The sequence below is a fragment of the Sciurus vulgaris genome (assembly GCF_902686455.1).
Source record: "Sciurus vulgaris genome assembly, chromosome: 12".
Classification (NCBI taxonomy): domain Eukaryota; kingdom Metazoa; phylum Chordata; class Mammalia; order Rodentia; family Sciuridae; genus Sciurus; species Sciurus vulgaris.
Window position 1 is genome coordinate 14,829,998 of NC_136473.1, and position 27,934 is coordinate 14,857,931.

General features: G+C 34.8%; 1 protein-coding gene and 1 long non-coding RNA gene across 2 annotated transcripts in view; one reads left to right on the forward strand and one right to left on the reverse strand.

Annotated features, from left to right (window-relative positions):
* The window catches only part of TAF3 (TATA-box binding protein associated factor 3), a 170,066-nt gene that overhangs the window by 26,987 nt on the left and 115,145 nt on the right, over positions 1-27,934 (forward strand). The gene's annotated exons all lie outside the window — the stretch shown is intronic.
* On the reverse strand, positions 13,409-25,112 carry LOC306641123. The gene is made up of 2 exons (XR_013758037.1): positions 24,771-25,112; positions 13,409-24,281 (listed from the first exon to the last, which is right to left on the reverse strand). It is a non-coding gene; the product is annotated as an uncharacterized lncRNA (long non-coding RNA).

Below are 27,934 nucleotides of genomic sequence, written 5' to 3' on the forward strand. Positions count from 1 at the left end.
TTTTAAATATCATAAAATAATGAGACCTTTTTCAAATTTTTAATTTTCTCAGAAATATCATAAATGTTTAATGGTTTATTTTTTTACTGTTCGCTTGAATTAGGATCCAAATATCCTAATTTGATATTTGATTTTGTAGTTGATTTTTCTCTCTCTCTCTCATTCAGCAATTTTTACAATAATGAATTAGTTTCATAGCTTCGCCCAGTAGTAATCAATTATTTGTGTTTTTTTTAAGTATCATTATGAACAGTTGATAATGGTTCATAAAATGGTTCAATGAAATTTGATGAGTCAGTCCATTGACACCCATCCAGTGATGTTCAGATTGTCCCATCTTTAGCATCCAGTGGCATGCCACTTGTGGGAGCCAACTGCTTAAATATTGTTAAATACGCAAGAAGTTTGTGGACTGATTGTGAAATGCTGCCTTCATTAAAAATTAAATTATATAAACTTATAATCAATTAAATTATTTTTTAAAACAAATGGCTTCATTTGTTGTTTTGTTGATCATCTAGATTTAAGAAAGTAATGGTGAAAAAGATTGAAAATGTGTTAAACTTCCAAAGGTATAGTGTCTTTAATTACTTCATTGTAAGTAGTACCAAAAATGAGATTTTCTTCTAGTATTCTAAAACTGTTACATGATTAAACAAAGAAGCTGCTTACATCATTGACAAGTGAAATTCTGACATACATCTTCCTTGTTTTGCTGTGGAGTAAACCAGAGGTCAGCAGACTGTGCCTGGATGGCAGCCTGATTCTGTTAATAAAATTTCATTGGAACATCACTGTGACCATTTATTTACATGGTGTCTACAGCTGCTTTGATGCTGCATTGGCAGAGATGAATAGATGTGACAGAGACTGCATGTCTCGCAAGCCTAAAATATTTACCGTCTGGCCCTTACTTAGTTTGCTGTCCTCTGGTCTAAAGACATTCATGTCAGAACTGCATTTGTTTAACTGTTACAAACATAGTTTGGCAACTGATATATAAGTTTGGCAAATATCAATGAAAACATTTTGTAAGAATTAAGTGGTTTTATGGAATTTATGATAAGTAATACTGTCTTTATTATTTTTAATTATGTTCTGTACGTGCTTTATATCTATAAAACTTAAACATATGCACATACCCCAATCCAAAAGCAGTTGTTTTGCCATTTACCATTTATATTTACCAGCGCACCACTTGATCCAGTTGAACTGTCTTTAGCAAAAGGACCCTACTCTTGAATGAGGGATATGGAAATTAAGTAAAAGCAAGAACCATCAGTTTTATAGGGAAAATGTATCTGAGGCTTATCAGGAGTAGTTAGTATGGCACAGAAATTTTTATCAGTGTATATTTAGAAACATTCATAGAGTTTTTATTTAAGTTTGTTATTGATTTCCTAAACAATAGTCTCTAAAGTGCCTCCAGAAAATAATTCAAGGGAAACATGTGCCCCTCAAACAATTTTTTTGTGCCTACTCTTATGCCAGGTACAACAAGATACACAGACTTAAGCATTCTTTTAGAATGCTTTTGTTAATTTTTATTGAATTCTCATATCCGTAGTGAAGCCAGTGTTACAACTGACCATGTGTAGTTCCACTTATGGTGGTTGATAGTTTCCTTTATGATAATGAGGAAGACAAAAAGTGAAGCAAAACAACAGATACCTATGTTGAAACTTCATCGTGAATGATGAGTGACTTTTTTGCTGAGTAGTCTTTAAGTACTAGATTAGTTCCTCAGGTGTGTGTGCGTGTGCATGCGCACTGTTTACAATGGATTGGCTGCATACATGGCACACTATAATCTGCATTTTCAACATTTTCTCCATAACTTTCTTACATCTTGATAATCAACACAATAGGACATTGTTTTGTAGATTTGTTGATTTCCATGTACATACTGTCACCATGGCCAGTTTCAAGCTCTCGATGGGATGCCAGTGAATGTGGTAAGGAAGAGAAGTGCAGCTTACACCGTGTACAGTGCTTCCTTCATACAAGGTGTGAATAGTTGCAGAATAACATGCTTAAGGGTGGTGAATTTTAATTATTTTGTTTTCATTGTAACTGAATTATGAGTTTGTACCATATACCTACTCTAGCACATCATTGGGTAGATCTTGCTTTTTGCAATAGATGTGGATCTGAAAAAGTTGGTATTACTCAAATAAAAAAAAAAAAAAAAATAGAACTTAAAGTGAAGACAAATACTCTTTACTTAAAAGAAACTTGCCCTGAGTCCTTTGTGAAGTGACAGGTTCTTCTATAAAACAGTTATCTCCCAATTTCAGATTAGTTTTTGGAGGAACACCTATTCATAAAGTTAAGAGCATAAAACCAGGGAATTATGTTGTACTTTTTGATTTCTGTGATAATGATGTTTTAATTTTATCCCCAGAGTACCTTGGGGACTGTAAATTCCCCAGCTAAATGTTCTGAAATTTCCTTTGAATTTACTTCTTAAAGGAATCAAAAACACTTCTTTTTGTTTGAATAATAATTAGTACAAGTAGGCATTTGTTTCTAAGGTGATGTGATTTGGTGGTCATGCTGGTGCCTAAAATGAATAAATGCGAAGGAAGAGGAAGGAGAAAACAATGATAGCTGATTTGAAATACAGAATCTTAAGCAAGCCATATACACTTCTTCCTGAAAGTTTGTCTTTCCTATCACAGGTACATCATTTTAATCCCATTAGCAAGTTAGAGCTGTGTCTTACTATGGCTCCCTCAGACATTTTGTCCTGGAGAAAGTTCTCTGGAATTGGAGGAGAAGTTGGCAAGATGCCTGTAGAATAGCAACGGGTATTCCCAGAGAGTGAAAGTTGGTGCCGGCAAGTCTTTGGAACATTAAAGTGGATACTGGATAGTGTATTATTTGGTTGGACTGTCACAGGACTCTACTCAGACTTGTTCTGAAGTTTTAAAAGGCATTTTGATTTTATGTTTCTTGAATCCTTCATCCTATTTGGAGTTATTTCATGAAAGGGTAATTGTATTTTGATTTGAGGGAAATAATGACTTTTTTCTTTCACACGGATATAAATATCTAAGAGAAGTTCTTAGCTTTCTGTTAGCTTTTCTACATGATTATTTACCTCAGTACCTTAAGTGATCCTTTTGTTAAGGTCAAGAAAGAAAAAGGTAGAAGAAAATAAGAGAAGTTATGGAACTGCTCTTAGCTTTCTATATTCACTGGGGGAAAACTGATTTTCAGCTATATCACACCCCACAGTTCTTGTCAACATTCTGAAATATGTACCTATGTATGTATGTACATATATATGTGTGTGCGTATATATCTTTCTTAAAAATTTTTACTACCAACCTTAAGGATTTCTCAGAAACTTTATTTGTCAGTGGAATTATTTGCGGGAGGTAGGAGCAAGGAAGACTGGAGTTTGAGGATTTATGGGGTTGACAGATTACAAATAGGTTTGAATGACTTCGATAGCATATTAACATTTGAGCTCTGTTTTATTGCAAATAGGGACATGAAATCATATCATTGTCCTTTATATCTGATAGTAAAAGAACCACTTTTCAAAATAATGATTGGCCTGGTTGTTAGAGGTTGCTGATTTTTCTCAAAGAATTTTGATAGGAGAATAATAAAATCTTAATCTTTATTCTAAAGCTACTTATTTAATAAATTACCAAATGAATGAGTGATATTACAAGTGATTTCCAGTAATTTTGTATCATATGGATTTGGATTCTGGGTCTTTTGCCTTATTTTATAGTTTTTCTTTTTGACATTTGATGCTTTGGAACCTCCTAGATGACATAATCACTGATGTCAGTGAGGCTACAGTTGTCACCAGCAGGGGCTATTTGTTCTCTAATATACTTAGTTGTTCAATAGTTCTGTTTCTGACTGATCACTTGGAAAACTCCAGGCTTTCTTATTCCACTAAACTAGAGGCAGAAAAATCTAAAATTGATTCCTAAGTTCCTAGCTGTGTCATGTGAGTGGTGTCTTAATTCATTAAGCTTGGTCTTATTTATTTTGGCTTTCAGTGCATCAGTTGTTAATGAGAACTTACCTTAGGGTTGTTGTGGAATTTAACTTATTTATGCTCATACACACATACGCACAACACATAGAGCGGTGTCCAGGATATATCAACAGCTATAGCTATTAATTGTTTTAATGTCATCATCATCATCATCTTCAGATCCACTGGTACATAATAGAGGGTTTTTTTTTTTTTTTTTTTTTTTTTTTTTTTGGTGTGTGTTTCTTATTTTTGGTCATATAAGAAACCATTTTTCTTATCAATGAAAACAATGAGAAAGTGCTCATAGATTATGCTCTTGGCTCTGCTACTTATCTGAACCCAGTTCTCTTTAAAGTGAGTCTGAGGTAGAAAACTGAGTGCCCTCAGATGGGAAAGGAATGAGAGGTAAACAATATATTTCTTCTTCTGCCTTCCCCATCGTTAAAATTTGTTGTTCTTATTGATATAAAGAAACAATTCTATAAACATTACTGTAGTGTGCTATAAACACTGATGTGGCTGCGTTACTGTAGTATTCTAATATTAAGTCCTTTGGGTATAAACCCAGGAGTGGGATAACTGGGTCAAAAGGTGGATCTGTTCCAAGTTTTCTGAGGAATCTCCACACTGATTTCCAGAATGGCTGCACCAATTTGCAACTCCACCAGCAATGTAAAAGTATGCCTTTTTCCCCACATCCATGCCAACATCTATTATTGTTTGCGTTCTTGATAATAGCCGCTCTAATTGGAGTAAGATGAAATCCTAGAGTTGTTTTTTAAAAAAGAAGCAATTCTACCTTTTCCCTCCTTTTTTGTTTTCATTGACAGTGCTCTCCGACCATGAATGACCAAGCCCTTTTAGCCCTCTTGTTACAAGAAATATGGTGTATCAAAAGGCCAGTATAAGACACAAAAAAATTATTCTCTTGCAATAAAACTTTGACCTACAGTGCCTTCAGACATTACTTGATTTCAAAGACCTGATGTCATCAAATTTCAAACAGATACAGCAGTTGACACTGTTGTATGGCACTTGGTTTTGGCTTTGTCGGTGGACCTGAGACTTGGTGAGGATGACATCAGAGCCCTTACTGCTTGCTTCTTAACTTTCTTCAGGGCTCTGTTCATATGTCGTCTTCTCACTGATGCTTTTCTGGGATACTTATTGAAAATTGTAACCTCTGTTCTATATACATACATCTTATCTTCAAATCCTGCTAAGTGGGTTCATGGTTCTGGAGAGCGGCACTGATATCCAAAATAATCTGACATGGACTTTTCTGCTCGGCCATTTCAGACTGGGCTGGAAGAATAATGAGGACCCATTTTCCAATATCACCAATTCCTGCAATCATGTGGGGGATGGGATTGCCCACTGTTTACTTACCTGATCTCAGTTCTTTTGTCCCTACCTCCTAGTCTTTGCTCTTATGAAAGAAAACTTTAGATCATCCTCCATTTGAGAGTGGGGCAAGGAAACAGATATTCATTGACCAGTTTTTTTACCCCCTATGGTGCATTAAGGCTGCACTTTATTTTACTCACTTAGTTTCTTTTCCCCCCTACTAGAATATAATCTGTGAGAAAGTGTTCTTGTCCATCTTATTCATTGTTTCATTCCTGACACTTATATACAATGCCTAGTAGGTGTTCATTAAATGTTGGTTGAACAAATGACTCCTAGAGAATTTATCTCATGACAATTATTATACTCACTGCATTAGCATCCTTGATTTGTGTTTCCCAGTCCATCTCATACTAAAAATGGTTACAATGGCAGTTAAATATGTTGAAATTCACTCCTTGAAACTTGTTATCAGGAAATGAATCCTTAGATGTTTGAATTTTTGTTTGAAAAATATATTTTAAAAAGTTGTGAGAATAGGGACCAGTGATCTCATAAGGTAGTACATTTTTTAAAAACAAGAATGTATTATCTTTAAAATGTATTAACTCCTATAAGTAATTGATAACTTAAGAGTAAATATACAGTGGACTAGTTATACTATTCAAAAAGTCTGTGTTGAGTCTCTCTGGGATGATACAGTGAACTCATAGGGGTGCCACAGGAAATTTTAAATTTTTAAGAGAAAACATTTTTAATAACAAAATAACAAAGTAAAATGTTTTCCTTGAAAATTTAAAATTGAAAATCCTAGTATGTAAGTACTGGGATAAGCTTAACTTGTATAAGATTAAGGCTTATACTTCTATGTCTGGCCACCTTGCAGATGTTTTTTAGGTTTCAAGTTTCTAACTACCTAATTTGAAAACAATCTTAGAGTGTTAGAATTGAGAAATTAAAATTATCTCTTAGGTTTTTTTGTCCCATCACAATTAATAGTCTCTTCCTTCCTCTGAAAGTAATCCCTGTACTTTTGATTTACACATTGGGATTATTTTATAAAGAGATACTTTTCCATCTTGTTCTATTTGCTTATTTTACTAAGAGATTTACTGAGATTTGTTCTTATAATTCCATTTCTTTCCTGAAATTGCCAGTGAGCCTATTTTCCTAAATGTTTTGAAGGTAGTAATAATAGCTTCTTGTTTTTAATATTGGTCTTGATTGCTTTTTTCTGATGTACAGATCAGATTTTCCTATTTCTTCCTATGTCTAATAATTTTTTATTGTATTCTTGATACTGTTAATGCTATTTTATAGAGACTGGATTCTGTTACATTTCTCTGATGAATGTTGTTTGTTTGTTTCAACAGGAAGTTAATTTGACTCAACACAAACTCCCATCAGTGTCTCTTACATTTGGCAGCTGCTGAAATCTGTTTAGGTTTTGATTTGGGGATGTGTGTGTTTGTGTGTGTGTGTGTTTTCTGAAGTATTATCCTTTTTTTCCATCTTAATTGTTGTCTGATTAATGTACAGTAAACTCTTCATGCTTAAAGTGTACAATTTGATAAAGTTTTGACATACGTGTATATTTCTGAAACCACTGACATAGTCAAAATAATGAATATCCATTACTCCAGAAAGTTTCCTCATGCCTTCTTCCTTCCTTTTCAGCTCTGTGCCCAGGCAATCCCTGACAAGTTTTCTGTCACTGTAAATTGGCTTCCAGTTTTTGAATTTTATATAAATGAAATTGTAGAATGTAATTAGTATATCTGTTTCTTCAGGAGAGACTGAAAGAATTTTTGTTGGATAGCATGAAATCTATAGACCAATTTGGAGAGAATGGATGTCTTAACAATATTGAATTTTCCAGTCAATGAACATAGTAAATTTCTCCATTCCTTTACATCTTCTTTAATTTCTTGTCAGCAGTGTTCGTAGTTTTCATACATCTTTTGTACATGATTTATAAACTTACCCATACATATTTCAAATTTTAATTGTTTTATATGGCATCACTGTTTTAAAATTATGCACTTTATTTTTTAGAGCAGTTTTTAGTTCACAACAAAACAGAACAAAGTGAAGAGAGCTCCCATTGGCCATCAAACCACCTCAGAGTGTCCTCCACTGTCAACATCCTAAACTAGAGTGGTACATTGATGAGTCTGCACTGGCACATTGTTGTTACCCATAGTCTGTAGTTTACATTAGGGGTCATTCTTGTACATTCTGTGGATTTCGACAAATGTGTAATGATGTATATTCATTATTACAGTATCATACAGAATAGTTTCACTACACTGAAAATTCTCTGTGCCATCTGCCAATTCATCTCTCCTTTTCTCCCTCTCGATTGCTGACCACCATTGATCTTTTTACTACCTCCACAGTTTTGCTTTTTCCAGAATGTCATTTTCAGATTCACTTTTTATACAGTATGTGTTTAGGATACATTTAGTAATTATGTTCAGGATTCCTCTGTATCTTTCCATGGCTCACTAGCTCATTTCTTTTTAGCACTGAATAATATTCCATTGCGTTAATGTACCACAGTTTATTTATCCATTCGCCTAATGAAGAACTTAATTTTTTTCAAGTTTTGGCAATTATAAATAAATCCATTACAAATGCCCACGTACAGGTTTTTGTGTAGACATGTTTTCAACTTATTAGGGAAACTGTGTAGTTTTTTGATCCTTAGTTGAATTCATGGAGTCTCTTCTGCACAAACGTAGTCTGAGATTTGGGCAGAATTTATAAGCAAAACTCTAGGCTCCCTTTTGTGTCTCTGTTGTTCATAGGATTCAGTTGTAAATTCCCACACTCTGGCCTCTGATTCCTCAAAACTGTAAAACTGCAGGTTTTTATATGAGCTCTAGTAATCTAGCAAAGCATAGACCAGGGCCTACCCTCAGCCAGAAAGCCACAGAAATGGGAAACTCCCAGTATTATTCCCTTTCTCCAAGAGATGACTCCCTTTCAGTTCTACTTGCTTTGGGTTCCTTTTTAGTACCTTCGCTAATTGTTCTTAATATTTTATTCAGAGTTCCTAGTTGTTACCTTGAGAAAGGCTTACTCTGGTGCCAGGTTCTCTGCCATTACTGGAAACGGAATTCCAGTCAGCAGTTTCTCTTTTGGGAACTGGCATTTCAGTACCATAGCCTGGGTGCCAGGACGCTCCTTGCTGTTGGTTTGGTTTGTTGTTTTCAGAACCTTTTCTTTCCCTTGTAAGTCACTGTTCTTTTTGCTCTTTCCATCGTCAAATGATTTTTTCCCCCTTTCTCTGAAAAGTCTACTGATTTTATCAGGATATCTTGGTATTGGTTGTTCTGAGTTGATACTTTTCAGGTACATTGTGTCCTCTTTTAAAAAGTAGTTTAAAATCTTCAGGAAAACTTCATGAAAGTATTGCCTTAGAAATTGTTCTTTACATTGTATCTTTACTTTGGCTTTCTTTTTTTTAGGACTTCTGTTAACCAATATGTTGGGGCTTCTTCACTTTTCACCCTGCTTGCCATTTCTTTTGAATATTTATCTCTTGATTTATTTCTGATTTTTTAAAGAATTTCTTTTCAACTTCTGTATCTCTTAAGACTTTGTTATATTTGCCATTGTGTTCTTTTCTAGTTTACTCATTGTGTCTGAGATGGTTTTTAAAAATTTCTAATTATTTTACTTCTGTAAACTTATTTGTGAATTTTACCAATTCTAATTTCTTTGTATATTTTATATAATTTTTTGATGTTCCTCAGCTTTTTTTGGAATAGCATGTTTTAGTGGGACTGTTTCTGTTTTATCAGTTTGTCTCTCATTTTCAGTGTGATGTCAGTCCACTGCTGCTTTTTTTCTTACAGTAATTATTTTGGGTTTGACCTTGATGCTTTCCTGATGCTCGTTTTGTTGAAATTACTTTTCTTGAGCTTGGAGAAGACTTGGCTCAGATAGCTTTTCTAACTTCCTAGAGCTCCCTCTTTTGGTTTTCATGTAGTGCTGAAAATACGGCAGCTGGATTTCTGAACATCTCTGGCTGTGTAACCTTTCCCCACTGTATACGGCCTTTCTTTTTCTTGCCCTCGGTTTTGAGAGTTCGTCAGCCATTTCAGATTTCTCCCAGGGTCTCGGCTGGGGCTGGAATGGTCAGAACCCTCCTGGTTTCAGCCATTCTTCTCACGTGGCCCCTGCTTTTTCCAGTAAATGCCTGCTGGTTGTTATGGGGTTCTTCTGTTCTCAGGTTAAGTCAAATGCTGTGCTTTTCTCTACTTTTTCCAGAACAGAGCTGCTAATAGTTGTCTCCTGGTCATTTTTCTGCATCTACGTGTGGTAGTGGTGGGGTTACCTGATTCGCTTCTTTATTTGTAAATATTATTATTTATTTTATTATGTTTATTTTTTTTAATTTCATCTTGCTGTTTCCACGGGGAGGTTTATGAAGTCCCAAAAGCAATACTGCTACCACCATTACCCCATAGTCTTCAAGAATACATTTTTTAAAAAGTGAATTTAAGGAAACAGTGCAGACAGCACTATAGAAAACTTGTTCTAAATCTTAGCTGTGCATAAGAATAGTCAGACCGGTGAGTAGCTTAGATAGTGTTTGAATGGGAAGAGCCATGGGAAGATTTTGGATTTTGGAGGGGATTTAGGGGAGCAGTACTGGGGATTAAACCCAGAGACACTTTACTGATAAGCTACACCCCTTGCCCTTTTTATTATTTATTTTGAGATAGGGATCCATTAAGTGACTGAAACCAACCTTGAACTTGTGATCCTCCTGCCTCAGCCTCCCAAGTCACTGGGATTACAGGCCAGCACATCCGGCAAGATTTTGTATTTTTTTAAAGATTAGTGAAAACAGAGCCTGTTTGAGTGCTAATGGAAAGAATCTGCCTGGGGTTTCTAAGATGATATAGAATATGAAACACACAAAGAGAGACTAGATCGGTCTGGTTTTTTTTTTTTTTTTTTAAGTTAGGTTTATTGAGTTATAATCTGTGTACAGCAACAGTCATGCCTTATATAATTCTACGAGTTGTAACAAGCATATGCAGCTGTGCAATTACCACCCTGATCAGAATATAGAATATTTCTTTTTTGGGGGGAAGGAGGTACTTGACCACAGAGCCATATCCCCAGCCCTATTTTGTATTTTATTTAGAGACAGGGTCTCACCGAATTGCTTAGCTCCTCGCTTTTGTTGAGGCTGGCTTTGAATTTGAGATCCTCCTGCCTCAGCCTCCTGAGCCACTGGGCTTAAAGGCATGCACTGCTTCACCTGGCAGAATATAGAATATTTCTGTCATCTCAGTAAGTTCTGTCATGTCCCATAAGAATCGGTACCCTTGTCCTGAGTTCTGTCCCTATCATTTATCTTTTTTAGACTATCATATACATAGAAAAATTAAGTATGTAACGTTATAGGTCTTCTCTCACTTAGCTTTTGAGATTCATTAATGTTGTATCAGTAGTCATTACCTTTTATTGCTGAGTCATAGTCCTTATTTTGAATATGCCACAACTTGCATATCCATTTATGAGTTGATGGACACTTCTTTGAAAGTTTTTTGACAATTAGGAGTAGGACTGTTATGAATATTTATGTATAGTTTTTTGTGTAGGTTTGTGTTTTCATTTCTTTTGAGTAAATAAATGCCCAGGAGTAGAATGTGGAGTTATGTGTCTGATTTGTATTTTATATTCTAAGAAATCTTTGCCAAACCCAAAAGATTCCAAAGATAATTCTCTTGTTTTCTTCTAGAAGTTTCTTAATTTTAGCTTTTACATTTAGGTCTATGATCCATTTTGAGTTGATTTTTGTGTAGTGTTGGAACAGGTTGACTTGTTCACCCCCTCCGCCACTTGCATGTGGATGCTAAATGATTCCTGTACCATTTGTTGAAAAGCAATCCATTTTTTATTGAATAGCCCCAGCTCCTTTGTGGACAATTAATTGACCATATATGTGTGGAGAGATTTTCTTTGATAAGACATTCTCCATTGTTACAGGAGGATTTCCGTGGAGAGTCATAGACTTCGTGGTGTGTTTAGGAAGTTCCTAGGTCTCTGCCTTCTGACTGAAGTGATTCAGAGTGGTACGCTGGGGATGTAGGTCAGGGTAGAACATTTGCCTAGCATAGGCGAGGCCCTGGGTTCAGTCCTTGGCAACACAACAGAATAAAACAGTGCTGAACTGGGAGTAAAGTTAGCAGGGAATGGGAGTCAGAATTCAAGAAGAGTGGAGAAGGAGAAATAGTGGTTAACAAAGTAGGAAAGCAAGCGAGCTAAGAAGGCGCAGCTTGCTGAGCTATGTGGAGGCTGGGAGATCAGTGACAGTAACAGGCCTGCTTGCGTGACTTCGCTTCAGTAGCATCTGGCAGTTTGGATGCAGGCACGTGGAAAGTGGCAGCTGGTAAAAGTATTTGCCTTGAATGGCCAATATTTTCATTTTGATCAAAAATCAAAACAGCATTGAGGTTTCTCCTGTCACACTTCCTTTCCATTTCATTCCCTATAGATATTCCCTTGTATATTTCTCTTCCATCGTGTCAGTGTTCATTGATACAGATACAAGCAACTATATTTTCTTTCTTCTGCTTATTTCTTACCTAGACTCTATCACACAACATATAGTGTTCTGCACTTTGCATTTTTATTTTTCTCACCAGTATATCCTGTCACTCTTTGCCCATATGTAGTTAGTTAAGCGTATTTAAGAGTTCTCATAGTGATGAGTACATGGAAATATTAATAGTTTTTTCTTGGACTATGAGATAATTTTTAAAGTACTCTTGTTTTATAAGTTCCTTCATTGTGCATATGTTATTTTTATGATTAGTAAATTTTAAAAGTTAAATTTCATTCTTTGAACACATACCTACTCTGTGCCATCACTGTTCTGAGCACTGGGATGTAGCAATAAATGGTAGATTGTTCTTTTAGGTAGTTGCATTCTAATGTGGGCTAATAGGCACCAAATAAGAAAAGAGCAAATGACGCTAATGTTACGTATGTAGAGAATGTCAATAGGGGCGTGCAATGGCAACTGCCCGTGGAATTTCAGGAGGGCTAGCCTCCTCTGAGAAGGGAGCACTTAAGCCGATATCTCAGTGACATGACAAAGAGCCAGTCATGAAGAGCAACAAAGGAGAGTGTGCTAGACAAAAGAAGAGCTAGTGCAAAAGCTCTGGAGTAAGATTAAACTTGATGTGTTCAAGAAAGAGCTATAAGCCAGTGTGTCTAGAATCTGCTTCAAGGGAGTGTGGTATAAGATGAAGCAGGGGTCAGTCTTATCTGGTAATCAGGGAGAGGAATGAGGACTTTAAGTGCCATGGGACACCACTGAAGAGTTTTAAGTTATTAGGAAGAAAACAGCAATCTGAAAAGCTGAAGTTGCCAGACGAAAGAGAAAACCTAGAAAACCCAATTTAAAGGCAAGTTTCAAGAACACCCTGTGGTGCTGAGTGTATTCAGTTGATGCTGAGTTTGAGCACCAAAAGAAGGTTTATGAATTTGTTTTTATGATACACTAAACTGTAATTTACCTGAAATGTTACTCCAAACTTAAAAGATAAATTGAATTTTAGGGTTTAGGGTGTTGCTCAGTGATAGAGCACTGGACTAGCATGTATGAGGCCCTGGGTTCAATTTTCACCAGTCAAAAAAAATTCTTTTAAAACTTAGATCAGCATGTGGTTAAAATTCCAAACTGAAAGATAGTTTTCAAAGATGTGATTTAAAATATGCATTTTACAACTTTTGTATTTAGGGAATGAATTAGTACTTATTAATTCACTCGTTTCTTTTAGATTCATAGGGCTGATGTTGAGGCTTCAAGAAATCATTTAAATTAGAACTCAAAAAATAATTCTTGACTTATTTAAAAATTACACTCTAGCTCTGAATTAGCCAAATTGTCTGTATTTTACCATTAGTACATTCCACAGTAGACTTTGAGGAAGCCATATACTCATTTCATTTGGCATTTGAAAATGGAGGAGAGAATGGCTCCTAGAAGTTTAAGGGTAAGGAATATAGTATAGTCTTGCACAGGTTTTGTTTTGTTTTGTTAATTATTGGCACCAGGGATTAAACCCAAGGGTTCTTAACCACTGAGCCACTTCCCCAGCCCTTTTTAAATTTTATTTAGAGAGTCTCCCTAAGTTACTAAGAGCCTTTTAAGCTGCTAAAGCCGTCTTGAATTCACAATCCTCCTACCTCAACCTCCCAAACCCCTGGGATTACAAGCATGTGCCACCGTGCCCGACTTGCATAGGTTTTAATAGGAAATAAGATTGGCCCATTTGTTAGCCACAATGAAAAGTTAGATTTTTTATTGTTTGATAAGTGAAATGTTCTAAAGTAAGGACAACAGAAAATCATCATCCAATAATAGTAATAACAACAACAACACTGGTACAACTATAGTGAACTTTTAGGAGTGGAGGCTGTATATCATAGCGGTTAAAATTTTAAGCCTTGTAGGCACATAAGGTTGTGTTGGATTTGAATTCTGGAGCAACCTTTTAGTAGCCATGTTTTATTGGAGGATTTCTTCAACATTGTAAGTTTTATTACCTTATACATAAATTATAAATCACAAGTAGTATTCACCTCATAGGTGGCTGGGAAGATGAAATAATACTCTATGTGAGGTTCTTAGTGCAATGTCTTTTGACACCTAGAAAAATTAACAAGGATAACAACAACATATTTAGTATGATACTTATTGTGGTTTTGGTTTTGTTTAAATTCATAACCCCAAAGGCAAGTATTTCTAAGTATGGAAAACATACTTAGAGAACCTTAAACTTTCGTTAGTTCACACAGCTAGGTAATACATGAAGGTCCAGAATTCATGCTTTGTTTTTTAACTCCTTATTGTCTCCTAAAAAGTTTTTTCCAGAAGCTGGAGATGTAGCTCAGTGGTAAAGCACTTGCCTAGTACATGTGAGGTACTAGGTTGGATCCTCAGCACCACATAAAAATAAAGAAAGAATAAAAATATATTAAAAAAAAAAAAAGTTCTTTCCAGGATTGGGACTCAGGTCACTGGATTAAGAGTGTGGTGTGTAAACCAACACATCATAGAATAATTCCTGATGTTTTTTGGTGGTGGTTTATCTGAAGATTTCACACCAATATTCTCATTTATTACTCTTATTTTAAAAATAAAAACTTTGTTGTTTAAGAAAATATAATTTTAGAAAAATTTAAAACTATAGATAAAAGACGTCGCTTATAACCCCACTACATGATGGGGTTATAAGCGCACACACACACACAACACTCACACTTTTTCTCCCCTTGTGTATATGTGTCTCTCTCACACACATACATATGTTGATTTCTTTTGTCCAAAATGAAATCATACCATACACCCTATGTTCTGTCTCCTCCCTGCCTTAAGTCATTGTTCACTTACTCTAGTGGCAGCATAGTTTTGTGTCACATAGGTGTGCCACGATTTACCTAGTTCCCTGTTGTGACGTTTAGATTGTTCTGAAATTTTCACTGTTTTAACAGTACTTTTGTTGCTATCCTTAATCCAAAAATCTATTTGTACTTTGCAATAATTTCATTAAGAGAAATTCCTAGAAGTAGAATTTCTAGATTGTTTATAGGGTTTTCACATTTTGTTGCTTACCAAATGGCCCCTCCAGCAAGATTATACAGTGTGCTCCTGAGGCAGCATGGGACAGCGCTCTTTCCCTGCATGTCTTTCTGCGATGGGTGTTATATGTTTTGATCTTTGCTGGACTGATTGGTGAAAAATAGTTATATCTTGCCTGCCTTTGATTACCAATAAATATGTTTATGTTTGTAAAGTATTTATGTTTTCCATTGTAAGTTCATCTTTTGCCCATTTTATCATGCCTGACTCTTAAATTTTGCTGGAGAAGAAATAGAATTTATGGATTCAAATTCTTTGTGGGCTGCTTTTAATCTCATTTATTGCATATTTCAATGTAGGGATTTCAGGTGATCAATTTTTTGAAAAGAATTAGAAAATTAGGAGAAAGAAAAGATGACCTGGAATATTATACATATAGTAATGTAGCTATCAGCACTAAAAAAAAAACCGTGCTCTAAGACCTTGTCTTTGTCTTTGTCTTTTTCCTTACATGTTGAATAGAGGTACAACTTTAGCTCATTCTGTGAATAGAAAACAAAATTGATTCCAAGAATGTTCGCTTGGATCTTTTACTTTTTGTAATCCATCACTCCTTTACAGTTGAAATTCTCTTCAGTCATTGTGCTTTAGAATTACTGTATTTCAGAAACCAGTGCTGGCACTTACAGAAAGTATATCCATTAAAAACAAACAAACAAAAACTTCATATCCATCAGGGTATGAATATATTCTCTCCATTTTTACTTCTGTTGTAATTTTCTGCTACTTTCAGAATTAGTTTTGTTCTCTGGTTTTCTTCTAGTGGTCATTTGGAAGATAATTTCTTTTTTTTGTTGGTTTTTTTTTTTTTTTTTTTGGATACCAGGGATTGAACCCAGGGGCACTCTACCAATGAGCCATATTCCCAGCCCTATTTTGTATTTTATTCAGAGACAGGGTCTCACTGAGTTGCTTAGTGCCTCACTTTTTGCTGAGGCTGGCTTTGAACTTGTAATCCTCCTGCATCAGCCTCCCGAGCTTCTGGGATTACAGGCGTGTGCCAGCTGGAATATAATTTCTTTACGTGGGTATTGCCTCCTAATAGAAGATGCTTTCAGGTAGTTCATTGTAAAATGAAATTTTAAACGTAAATTTCATTTTTCTATTGATGTTCCGTATAAAATTGGAAACGTAACTGTTGGAGAGAAATGGGGGTCTTTTGGTGAAGAAGAGTTAGGATGGTAAATTGTGAAATCCTCAACAAACTCTTCTCACTTGCAGTTTTTAGCCGCTATCAAGCCACAGAACTTGACACACTTCTGGTTAGATTTCTGCTTCCTTCTCTTTTTTCTTAAAGTCCTTTCCCAACCACCCCCTCCCTGCCCTAAGACTTTATCCTCTCATCAAACAACTTCTTGCTAAGTAGCCTTGTTCTTGATCCCTCCCTTTTCCTATCCTCTCCAGCCCACTAGCCTTATTTAAAATACTAAAAGTATATATTCTTAGCATTACTTTTCTTGAAACTCAAATTGATTTCCTATACGGTTATGTGGTTATTGTACTTACAACTTGTAAAAATGAAATTTCTGTGGCTTAGATCACGTGCCTATCTGACAGAAATAATCTGCTAATGTAAGGGAAGGTAACACGATTTCTGTAGTCTTAGGCATAGCAAGTAGTAATTCATTTGAGATGTTTAATATGCTTGTTGATAAACTTATTAGTTCAGTTTTGGGGAGGGGGATACTAGGAATTAAACCCAGGAGCACTTTACCACTGAGCTATATCCCCAGCCCTTTGTGTTTTTTATTTTGGGACTGGGTCTCACTAGATTACTAAAGCTGTCCTCAAACTCGTGGTCTCCTGCCTCAGCCTCTCAAGTCTCTGGGATTACAGGTGTGCATTACTCTGCCTGGAAGTTAAATTTTTAAAAGTTTTCTGTCTTACAATATAGAATTCAAAGATGTTAAAGTGCACATCACTTGAAATCTTGTCTTTTGATTATTAAAAAAATCAAACTTTCATGTGTGATAGTTTTTATTTCAACAGAGGAATTATATTAGTGGTAATGGTTATTTTGTTGATATTTATGTGCTAATTGATAATTATTGCTGAAACAAAGGGTATTACAAAAATATTTATTGGTTTAAAGAAATACTTGCTAATTAAAAGAAATACACGCAGAAGTAAATTTTCTTTGAATCTAAATTGATTTCAACTAACTAATGCTATTGGATATTGACTTGTATTATGATAGACTCAGAGATAAAAATTCATACATTTGCTGGACATGGTGGTACACACATGTAATTCCCAACTACTCTGGAGGCTGAGGCTGGAGGATGGCAAGCAAGTTCATTGCCACCCTAGGCAGCTTAGCTAGACCAAGTCTTAAAAACCAAAAATAAAAACAACAACAAAAAACAACAAAACATTTAATGAATAAGATTTTAGCTTCTCTTTTGAAATATCTGAATTTTAGATTAAGAAATATTGAATTATCCAACTATTTCTAATATTTGTTCATCACTTAAACATGATTTTGTCTCAGGTATATGGTTGGAAACCACATTTCTCGTTTTTAGTTATTTCAAAATTATTTATTTAAATTTAAAGTGACACAAGTTGAATTTCATTATTTACATTATGAGAGGAAGACAATTTTCCATAATTAAAGTTTGTTCTTCCTGGCTTTATTTTCTAAAATGTCATTTTTTTAACCTACAAAGTATTAAGATTGCCAGTAGAGGGCACTGTTGTAACACGATAGAATTGTTTTATTGATTCCCTAACTCCCATATAGTTTGCCTTTGCAGTTTGGAAAGTGTTTTTAAAAGCAATGTTCTCTGTGTAATTAAAATCAGTTCCCTGTATAATTAGCAATTGAGCCCTATTCTTTGTGGCAGAGTTTGTGGATGGTGTTATTTTTTTAGTCTGTGCTCATCTATAGCCAGTGCCCAAACTTGCCTATTAAAATATAGAAAGTTGTATTGCTGTTTATCAGCACTAAGCAATACTAGAGATGGAAATATGTAAAATTACACTATGTTTCATTTAGGTGCTCTGAACAAATTATTCAATAGGGAATGTTTAAAATTCTTGGTTCTATCTTGAGAAATAGCAGAGTTAATGTGCCAGAGTAATAATATCTTGTGTTCAGGTGCCCTGAATAATAATAGAGGACAACTAATTCTTGCAGGGTTTTAAAAAAAAATGTATCTGCATTAGTGCATTGCTTAAGAAACCACTGATCTACTTTGCAAATTCCTTATATAATTTCTTTTTCATGCTTCTTTAAAATCTTACAATATTTATATGGGTATCAGACTACTAAAATAGTGAATATTAAGGCAAATTAAGGCTATATGTCTCTTCTTAAAGGAACACAAATGTTACATAAAATAATATTAATGTGCATTCGTTGCTTGGCTATCCTGGGAAATGTTTGGGGGCAGTGAGGTTTAGACAGTATCCAAGCCTGAATTGTTAATTGTCAGAGGTGTAATTTATGAAATTATGATTTATCCATAAATCTCAAAGTCTCCATACATAGTTTAAAACAAATAGGAATCTTATTTCCAAACCATGTTATAAATTATTTCTCGTATGATTTGGAATTGAGAAAACTGTAATAATTCAGTGTGCTCAAAATTAATTTCATTCTGTGGTTTAATATTCACAAAAGAAAATTATTTCACCATTACAAAATTGTTTGACAATCAGAAATCTTGATTTTTTTTTTTTTTTTAACTTTTAATAGCCATGTAAAATTAGGGAATGGGCCTTTTTTAAATAGTTGTTTTTTTTAACTTTATGAAATACTTTAGGTAAAGGTCCAGTTGACTCTGAAATTTTTAATTCTATATCTCAAAATATGCTTTTATTTAAAAGGCAGAAAAGGACTTGCATTGGCTAACTGTATAGTACAGACTTAGGAAAGCACAATAGGTAACTTAACTTTACTTAGCTCTTTGCTTTGATAATAAAAACATAGGGGTAAAATAAGAGAGAGGAGTAAGATTGTTTAGGGATGCTATCATGTAACATAGGAAAACATTTAGAAATATCTTTTACGTATTAGTTGCTGTAGGAGTAATTTTAGAATATTTTCGTGAGATTGAAATAAAATGTGAGCTGAGAATTTAAGTGCACCTTATGAAAGCTTTGTTGTTTTCTCCTAAGTTTCTCTGATGTAATAGATGTCCCCAAAGAAAGACATTCTAGCTTTCTCCCCTTATCTTTTAAGCCCCATACTCCTTGTGCTTAGGGTGCATCATGGGACAGATGGAGCCAGGTGTTGTGAAGAACCAGCCAAATAACAGACGACTACTACAGAGACTGTACTGGTTTCTTGATTAAAATATGTTTGGGTGGATTAGAAACAATAACTTAATGCTATTTATTTATAGATATAAAGCTGTTGGTTTCTCATTTCTTATTATCAAAGTGAGAATAAAACGAATTTCCATTTCGTTGAAGCATTTGTATTGAGCACAGTTCTCTCTATCATCTCGGTAACGATTATCGCTGTGTTTTCCCCCAGAGAGGCCATCACAGGTTTTAGTCTAGGCTATTTGTATTCAGCAAGGTCAAGATAAGTTTTATCTCTACAGATAAGTCAAGTGCATTAGGATCGATAGGTAATAGTAAAATGTACTGAAAATATTATTGCCAAACTCTTAATGAATTTTTAAAGCAGTGAGCTTGTCAAATAAAATATACCTCTTATTGTTTTTATTTACTTGGATGGCACTTGGAGCGCAATTTTATAGATATCTTAAGAGTGAAGAAACAGGAGCAGATTTAAGTGACATTTTTGGAAATCATTAATTACTCTTGATTTAAACCTGTACTGTTGAAGTCTTAGGGGCTAGTTGGCTTTTGGTTTTTTTTGTTTTGTTTTGTTTTGTTTTTAAAGAATAAAAATGCTAAAGAATAAATATTAGAAGGCATTTATAAATTACAAACATAAGTTGAGATGACTTGTTAAGATAATCATTTTTGACATTATATAGATATGTATCTTACCCATAGGCCTTGATGCATAAATCAGATTTCTGCTTCCTTAGTTTGGGAATGGTGGTTGGAAAGAAGACATTTCACACATACCAAGAGATAATGATGAGGCATTTTTATTATTTTAGAATTTCTGTTCTGAACTGAATATATGAAAACAGAAAAAGCATCCTAACCATTTTCATTGACTGCATTCTTTTTACTAGCAGAATACTCTATGGCTTATATTCATGGATGTATTTAAAAATACAGACTCTGAAGAGATGTTTTTGTCTTTTTTAAAATTTTCCATTGGTAACATAACCAAAAATTTAGAAGAAATGTAAGATAGAATTTATTTTCTTTCTAGATACAGATTATATAGAAAAGTTTTGTTGAATTCTTTACCTATAAATATCACAAAACTGTTTAAAACACATAAATCAAAGAAATTGTGTATTGAACTCACATTAGTTCCCTTTTTTAATATTCTATTAAAAAGAAAACCTTCTAAACTTTATAGTTTGGAATGTTGCTGTGCCTGCCTGCATTTATACTTCTTGACTCTCCCAAAATGGACTTGTTCCTCAGTGTTCACTTGGATCAGTTTGTAGGTTTTCTTGTTTTAAAGAAAAAGTTTTCTTATTTTAGTTGCTAATGGAAATAAGGAGACTGAAACCAGTCTTCACACTGCTTTTTACGTGTTATTTATCAGTCATTTACATGGTAGTAAATAACTGACTCTGTCGCTGTCGTATCGTCCCTCCCGTTTTTCTCTGTTTCTCTACACTACACCTTGTTTATTTTGCCATTGAAATTGAAAGTAACATAAACATCTGGCACCATTTCTGGAAATCGTAAGCGTTTCCCATAAGTGATGGTCTTTGAGTCCCACACTTATTAATCTTTATAACATGAGGCCACATTTCCCCCTACTTAGCCATTTCTTTTTCTGCCTGAGGAATGACAATTTTTCCTCAACATTAGGTCGAAATTTGTTTTATTTCTGGAGTAGGTAGATTGTGGCGGAAGAAAGAGAACACCAAAAGGTAAGGGGAGCGGTGGAGCGTCCAGGAGCCGGCCTGTGCTGGAGCGCGCAGGCTGAAGCTGCTGGGCCTCCAGTGCTGAAGGAGCGCCGCCGCCTCGCCTCAAAAGTCATCTTTGTGTGGTGGGTCTCATGCAATAATAAGAAAATTAGAGCCTTACAAGGAGAACAATGGTTCTTTTAAGATATATTCAGTTTAGTGAATTTACCCCCCAGAGTCTCTGGTGTCTAATTACTCAAAAAAAGAAAAGAAAAAGGAGACATCTTTATCTACTAACAGAAAAATACAGTGCAAAAAATAGCCAGGTTCATGGAGAACATTTTAATTCTACTCTAATTAGGAGGGCAATAAAAGAAACAAATTTTGAAAATTCTTTTTTCTCATAAGGTTGATTTTACTGACAGTATAATCAGACTGAACAAGTGATAGTAACCTTATATTACTATTAAACTTTCAATGTATGTTTACAAAAATGAAGTTTGTTTTTCCTTGTTTATGATTTGACCTTTCTGTATAATAAAGGGAGACACCTAATGACCAAAAGAAAAAAATTTACGTGTGATAAATTAGTTTGTGCAGTCTTTATGTTTTGCTTTTCTTTGTTCCTGAGTGGTCATGATACACAAAATTCTAATAAGAGAAAGTTGAGACCATTGTTTAGGGTTAACTTCCTAAAAATAATTTAAGGTGCTTTTTTACTAGAAGATTAGTATTGCCTGAAAACAAGACTTTAGTTTCTTTCTTAGGGTCCGCATATTTCAGACTGTGGACCTGGTTTCCTCTCAGTTTAATTAGGAGCTCGTGAATAGAGAAATTTGATTTTGAGTGAAATGGGCAGGGTACAGGTATTTTAAAGTATGTATTATTTTCTGAAAATTTTCCTGTTGATTTTATAAGCATTAAACATAAAAGAACAACTTGTTTATTGCTACAATAGCTACTAAAGTTAGCTTTTACTAAAAATGAACTTTTGTCCATGTAGGAGATAGAAGACACAATCTCACAAACTCACATGTGAGAGCTGTAAACAAAGTCATGGGTGTCAATTATCATGTCACATTTTGGTTATTTAATCAGCTTATTTGAAAATAGATGTATTGTCCTAAAAGTTTTGAGAAGTCTTTGGGTTAATTATGTTTATCTTTGGAGCATAGCCAAAATCATTATTTCTACTGAAATCTTCATCCATGCTTTAAATTTTCTTCCACCTGGTGAAATCATTTCCCCCTCCTCAGATGGACTCTCTGAAACTTTGAGAAGTACATGATTCTTCCTCCAGACTTTTTTCTTGTACTGGAAATAGGACAATGCTAAACCTATCACTTTTACTTTGATTTGCTTCCTTTATCTTTGGCAAATCTAAATAAAACTGTCGTCCTGATTTTCAAATCTCTCTTTGAACTTCCTTTACCCAAATTGCTCACTTTTCTAGCTGCTCACTACCCTTTTTTTTAAAATGAAGATTCCACATCTGACATTTATTTTTCACTGTTACTGTTCTTCTGGATTCTTAAATTATTTTACTTTGTAGCTCAACTTTTACCCCTCTCTTGTAACCACACATGTAATTGAGAATCTTATAGAATTCCTGAGCAAGTTACTTGTCTTGTAAGTCTTCAATGTCATTAATACTGATTTCCTAATTTTTTGAAAGATACTTGATTTTGCAACTTTGGGGATAATCATTAGGGACTGAGGTGTTGGAATATGGATACCTAGGACCATTTATTTTCCTTTCATATTTGAATATATTTCACATAAGTAATTTCTCAGTATTTTTAAAACTTTAAGTAAAATTAGTAGCCAATTTCTTAGCCCAATATTGTTGGCAAATCTCAAAGTTGGAATTTCTTGATCAATTATTTTAAGACACTTAGAAAAACTATTATGAAAATACCTATTTATTTAATTCTTAAATATGAATTTAAGAATGAATGGGAATATAGTGAGAGTATGGCATAAGACATTATTGGAATTTTCAAATGCTTTTTCAGCATAATTAAAAATAGAAATGTTTCCCTTTTAATTATTACTACTATCTTATAGTAAGAATCTAAGAATATTAGTGCTGAAGTGACCGCTAAGATTATAACCCTACTATTTAAAAAATAGAGCAACTACAACTGGGTGTGGTGGTACATGCCTGTGATCCCAGCGGCTCAGGAGGCTGAGGCCGGAGGATGGTGAGTTCAAAGCCAGCCTCAGAAAAAGCGAGGTGCTGATCAACCCAGTGACACCCTATCTCTAAATAAAATACAAAATAGGGCTGGGGATGTGGCTCAGTGATCGAGTGCCCCTGAGTTCAATCCCTGGTACCCCTACATGTTAAATAAATAACTGAAGCTAATCGTGATGAATGACTTGACCAAGGTCATAAAAGCTAGTTAGTGACAGAAATAGAGATGAACTAAGGTCTCTTGGTACTTACATATTTTAAACCATGTAACAAATGCCCCTATCTTTCATGTATTACTTTCATATCATTTATGTTATTTTGAGAAGGGAGGGACTGGCTAGAGAGGGAGTTCTGTACTGTGATGGCAATTCAAATTTAAAATACATTACAGCTAATGTTTCATCACCTTACATTTCATGGTGTCCTTTGAATAGACATGTACCTTGCAATTTGTACATAATATGTCCCACTTATGTACATAATGATAGATCACAAATATTGTGCATCTTCACTTTCTCATGCTATCAGTTATTCTAAAACATGATTTCAAAAAGAATGTAAGAGCCTGGCATGGTGGCACATGCCTACAATACCAGCCACTCGGGAGGCTAAGGCCAGAGGATCTCACGTTCAAGGCCAGCATCAGCAACTTAGCGAGGCCCTAAGCAACTTAGTGAGACCCCATCTCAAAGTAAAATATAAAAAGGGCTGGCGATGTGGCTCAGTGGTTAAGTACCCCTGGGTTCAATTCCTGGTACAAGAAAGAACAAAAGAAAAAAGATGTAAAATATTTATATGTTTGTACCCAGGAGCAGATCTTGATTTTGTGAGACCTGAAGGTTGTACAATTTTGGGAGCCTTTTTAAAGAAAGTAATAAAAAAATTGCAAACACAAAAGTGGATGTGAAGACCCATCAACATTAGAATGGATAGACAGATAGATACTTAATACATACATTAAAACATTATCATGTCAGCAATGAAAAAGGATCTTCGACTATACCCGGTGTGGAAAAAAATCCCTCAAACATGGAGTTGAGTTGAGGAATCCAGGTAGAAGCAGCACTTCTGCCCTGGAAGACTGACTGGTGGTTGCTTGGGAAGGACAGTGGGGACCGGAAAGTAGCAGGACTGCTGGTGATGCTCTCTATCTTGATCTTGATGTGAGCAGCATGTGCAGAGTTTTCAAGTTGCATATGTAGGATGGAGTTACTTTGCGTGTTTCTTGTACTTAGTAAAAAGTTTTTGGAACTAAGTATGTAGTCTTGGAAGGGACTCATCTAAGAAGGAACACAGAGTATGTTAGCTTATGCGAAGTCCTTCTTTGGATACACTATAATTAATTAAACTGATTTATGGTTATTAAACATTTAGATTGTTTCCAATACTATCCAGAAATCCTTTTGATGTGATGAGTTTAAAAATTCATACTTTTACAGAATATTTAATATGTTCATGTGTAGAATTTTTTAAAGTGCTGTTTGTTTTCTAATAGTAATGAGACATCCCTTAGAACTGTAGACTATGCTAAGCGAAATAAGCCAATCCCAAAGAACCAAAAGCCGAATGTTTTCTCTGATATACAGAGAAATAAGGGTTGGCAGGGAGAAGAATAGAGGCATTTTGGACTAGACAGAGGGGAGTAAGGGAGGGGAAGGAGCTTTGGGGTAGGAAGGATAGTAGAATGAGTCAGACATTATTAACCTGTATGCGTACCTGATTACACAAACTGTGTAACTGTACATCTTGTACAACCAATGAGAAGTGGTACTCTGTTTATGTATGATGTGTCAAAATGCATTCTACTGCCATGTATAACTAATTAGAACAAATAAAAAATATGTATATATATGTACATATTAATTATGGTGTCCTTTGAATAGACATGTACTTTGCAATTTGTACATAATATGCCCCACTTATGTACATAATGATAGATTACAAATATTGTGCATCTTCACTATATATATATTTATATATTATATATAATATTATATATTATATTTATATAATATATATATATATAAATGAGACATCCTTTTTTAAAAAATTTTCTCCTCTTGCCCTTTTAATTTTAGAAGGTTATTTTTTGCTGGGCACTGTGGTGCACACCTATAATCCCAGAGATTCTGGAGGCTGAAGCAGGAGGATCACAAATTCAAAGCCAGTCTCAGCAACTTAATGAGGCCTCAAGGAATTTAGTAAGCCCTGTCTCAAAATTAAAAAAAATAAAACGAGCACTGGGGATGTTGCTAAGGGCCCCTGAGTTTGATCCCTGGTGCAAAAAAAAAAAAAAAAAAAGATTATAAAATTATCTTTACCATTATAATTAAACTGTATGGTAGGGTATTAGTTACATACTTACGTATAAAACCTTTTTGGAATTATACATAATTAATGAAATGCAACTTTGGATTCCAGTTGGTAACATACTCATACATACTGTATTTGATTATACATTTTATCTCATGAGTTTGAATCAGAACTACTGTTACTATATATGAAGTGAAATAATTATACCTTCATCTTTTCCACAAGGTTGAAATGAACAGCAAGAAGAAAACTTTTACTTTGGAAAATGACATGATACTTTAGAAAACACTTAGAAGTGTATTATATTAATAAGCCCTAAAATGGACTTCTAAAATAACAGGTGTAACTACAGGCTCTATTTGTAAGGTAATGCCAACAGCTTTGAAAATAATGGGAAATGTTTTTAAGATGCTTAATTTTTCTCTTCTACTTATTGGATAACTCATTTTGTTCATCTAACAGGCCACAGTTCGTTATCTTTCTAGATTCATGTGTGATTTTTAAAATATTGTTTAGACTTTGGACTTTAAAAAAAAAAAGTCTTAAGTTTTACCAACATGTGTCATGCATATATACTCCTCAGGCCTTGGCTCTTTAGAAACTTTTCATCACAAGATCTTAGAGGTCACCTGGTTCATCAACCCCATTTTATACTAGAGGAAGTAACATTGTTATAAGGATAAGAAAAGGAATCTTCAGAAGCAAGAAATGAGAACATGAAGACTGGCCTTTAAAAAAGAATGCATTACAATTAATCCTTAAGGATGAAGGAAAACTTTTGAAGGGTTTTAGAGAAACAATATTTTAACCACAGGAAAAAGCATGGCGGTTTGATGGGTGCAGAATGTACTGAGATAGATTTAAACTCAGTATAAATCTCTAACAATCACAGTGTCTGAAAGTGGTGAGTGGTGAAGTAGGCACTGGTGATGTGCATGCCTTGCTTAGGTGATGGCTTGAGGGAGTCCTTGCACAAAGTATTCAGCGTTGACGGGGTTCATATGATGGTTTTTGTTTTACTTTTTTATAATTGCAGATACAAAGTTGCAAGAATAGCACAAAGAACTTCCCAAATGTTAATGCTTTACCTCTTTGCCTTATTGCTCTATTTCAGCATGTGTACACTTTTTAAAATTTCTAAGTTGTGTTTGTAAAGTTGCAGATATGATGCTCTTTCCCTTAAACATTTCAGTGTGTATTTTCTAAAAATGAAGAATTCGTCATGTATAAGAATGCAGTCATCAAAACAAGGAAATTAATATTAATATAGAATATTATCTAATCTTCAGACCCTATCAGTTGTCCTAATAATATCCTCAGTAGCAAAAGGAAAAGAAAATTTATCTGGTCCAGTGTTAGGAATCCCAGGTTGGGTATGTCTTTAGTTCTTTAATTGCTGCTCAGTCTGTCATTGCCCTTCGTGACTTTGCAAGACAACAAGGTTATTTTGTAGAATGCCCACCAATTTGGGATGGTCTGATATTTCCTCATAAAAGTCAAGTTAATTTTTGTCAAAAACACTATAGAAGTGATAGTGTGTTCTGTTATATCATATGAAGTACTCCATGGTACTGATTTGATGGTAATTTTACTTGGGTCAAGTGGTGTCTGCCATGTTTCTCTGCTCTCAAGTTATTATTTTCCTTTTTGTCATTGATATCTGTGAGGAAATGCTTTGAGACTACATAAATACCCTGTTTCTTAACAAACTGTTACCCACTAGTTTTAGCATCCCTTCATGATTTTCACTCAAGTTAATAATTACAAATAACTGCTGAGTGGTAAATTTCTAATGCCATCCTTCCTTCTACATTTATTAGTTGGCATTCTACTCTAAGGAAGAGTTTCCTTTCTGCTGTGGTTTGGATGTGTTCTCAGTATCTCCCAAGGTCCATTGTGATTAGAGGTTGGTGCCCAGCGTGGTGCTGTTAGGAGGGGGTGGGACCTTTGGGAGGCAGACGCTGTAGGAGGTTCTTAGGTTGCAGGAGGAGAGAATTAGTTTGTGTGCAGTCCCGAGTTCTCCCCTAAGTCATAAAAGGAGCAAGGCTGACCCTGCTTGTTCTTTCTTGATGCTCCTTTTTAAGATTTGTTAGCCTGCTTCTTCCAGGACTCCCATCACGGCGTGCTACCATCCTGTGCTCTCATCAGAGGTGCAGCTTATGACTTTTGTACCCCCTCTCCCCACCCCAAACCAGTCTTGGACTTTGAAGCTCCAAAACTGTGAGCTAAATAAACTTTTTCTCCTTTTAAGTTAGTTGTCTCTAGTATCTGGTTGTAGTAACTCAAAGCTAACTAATAAACCACCTTTTTGCTTTTTTATTTGTGTATTAATATCAGTGTTCACTTTGGGGATTCTTTATTGTTGTTGTTGTTGTTTTGTTTTATTTTTTTTGTACCAGGATTGCACTCAGGAGCACTTGACCACTGAGCCACAT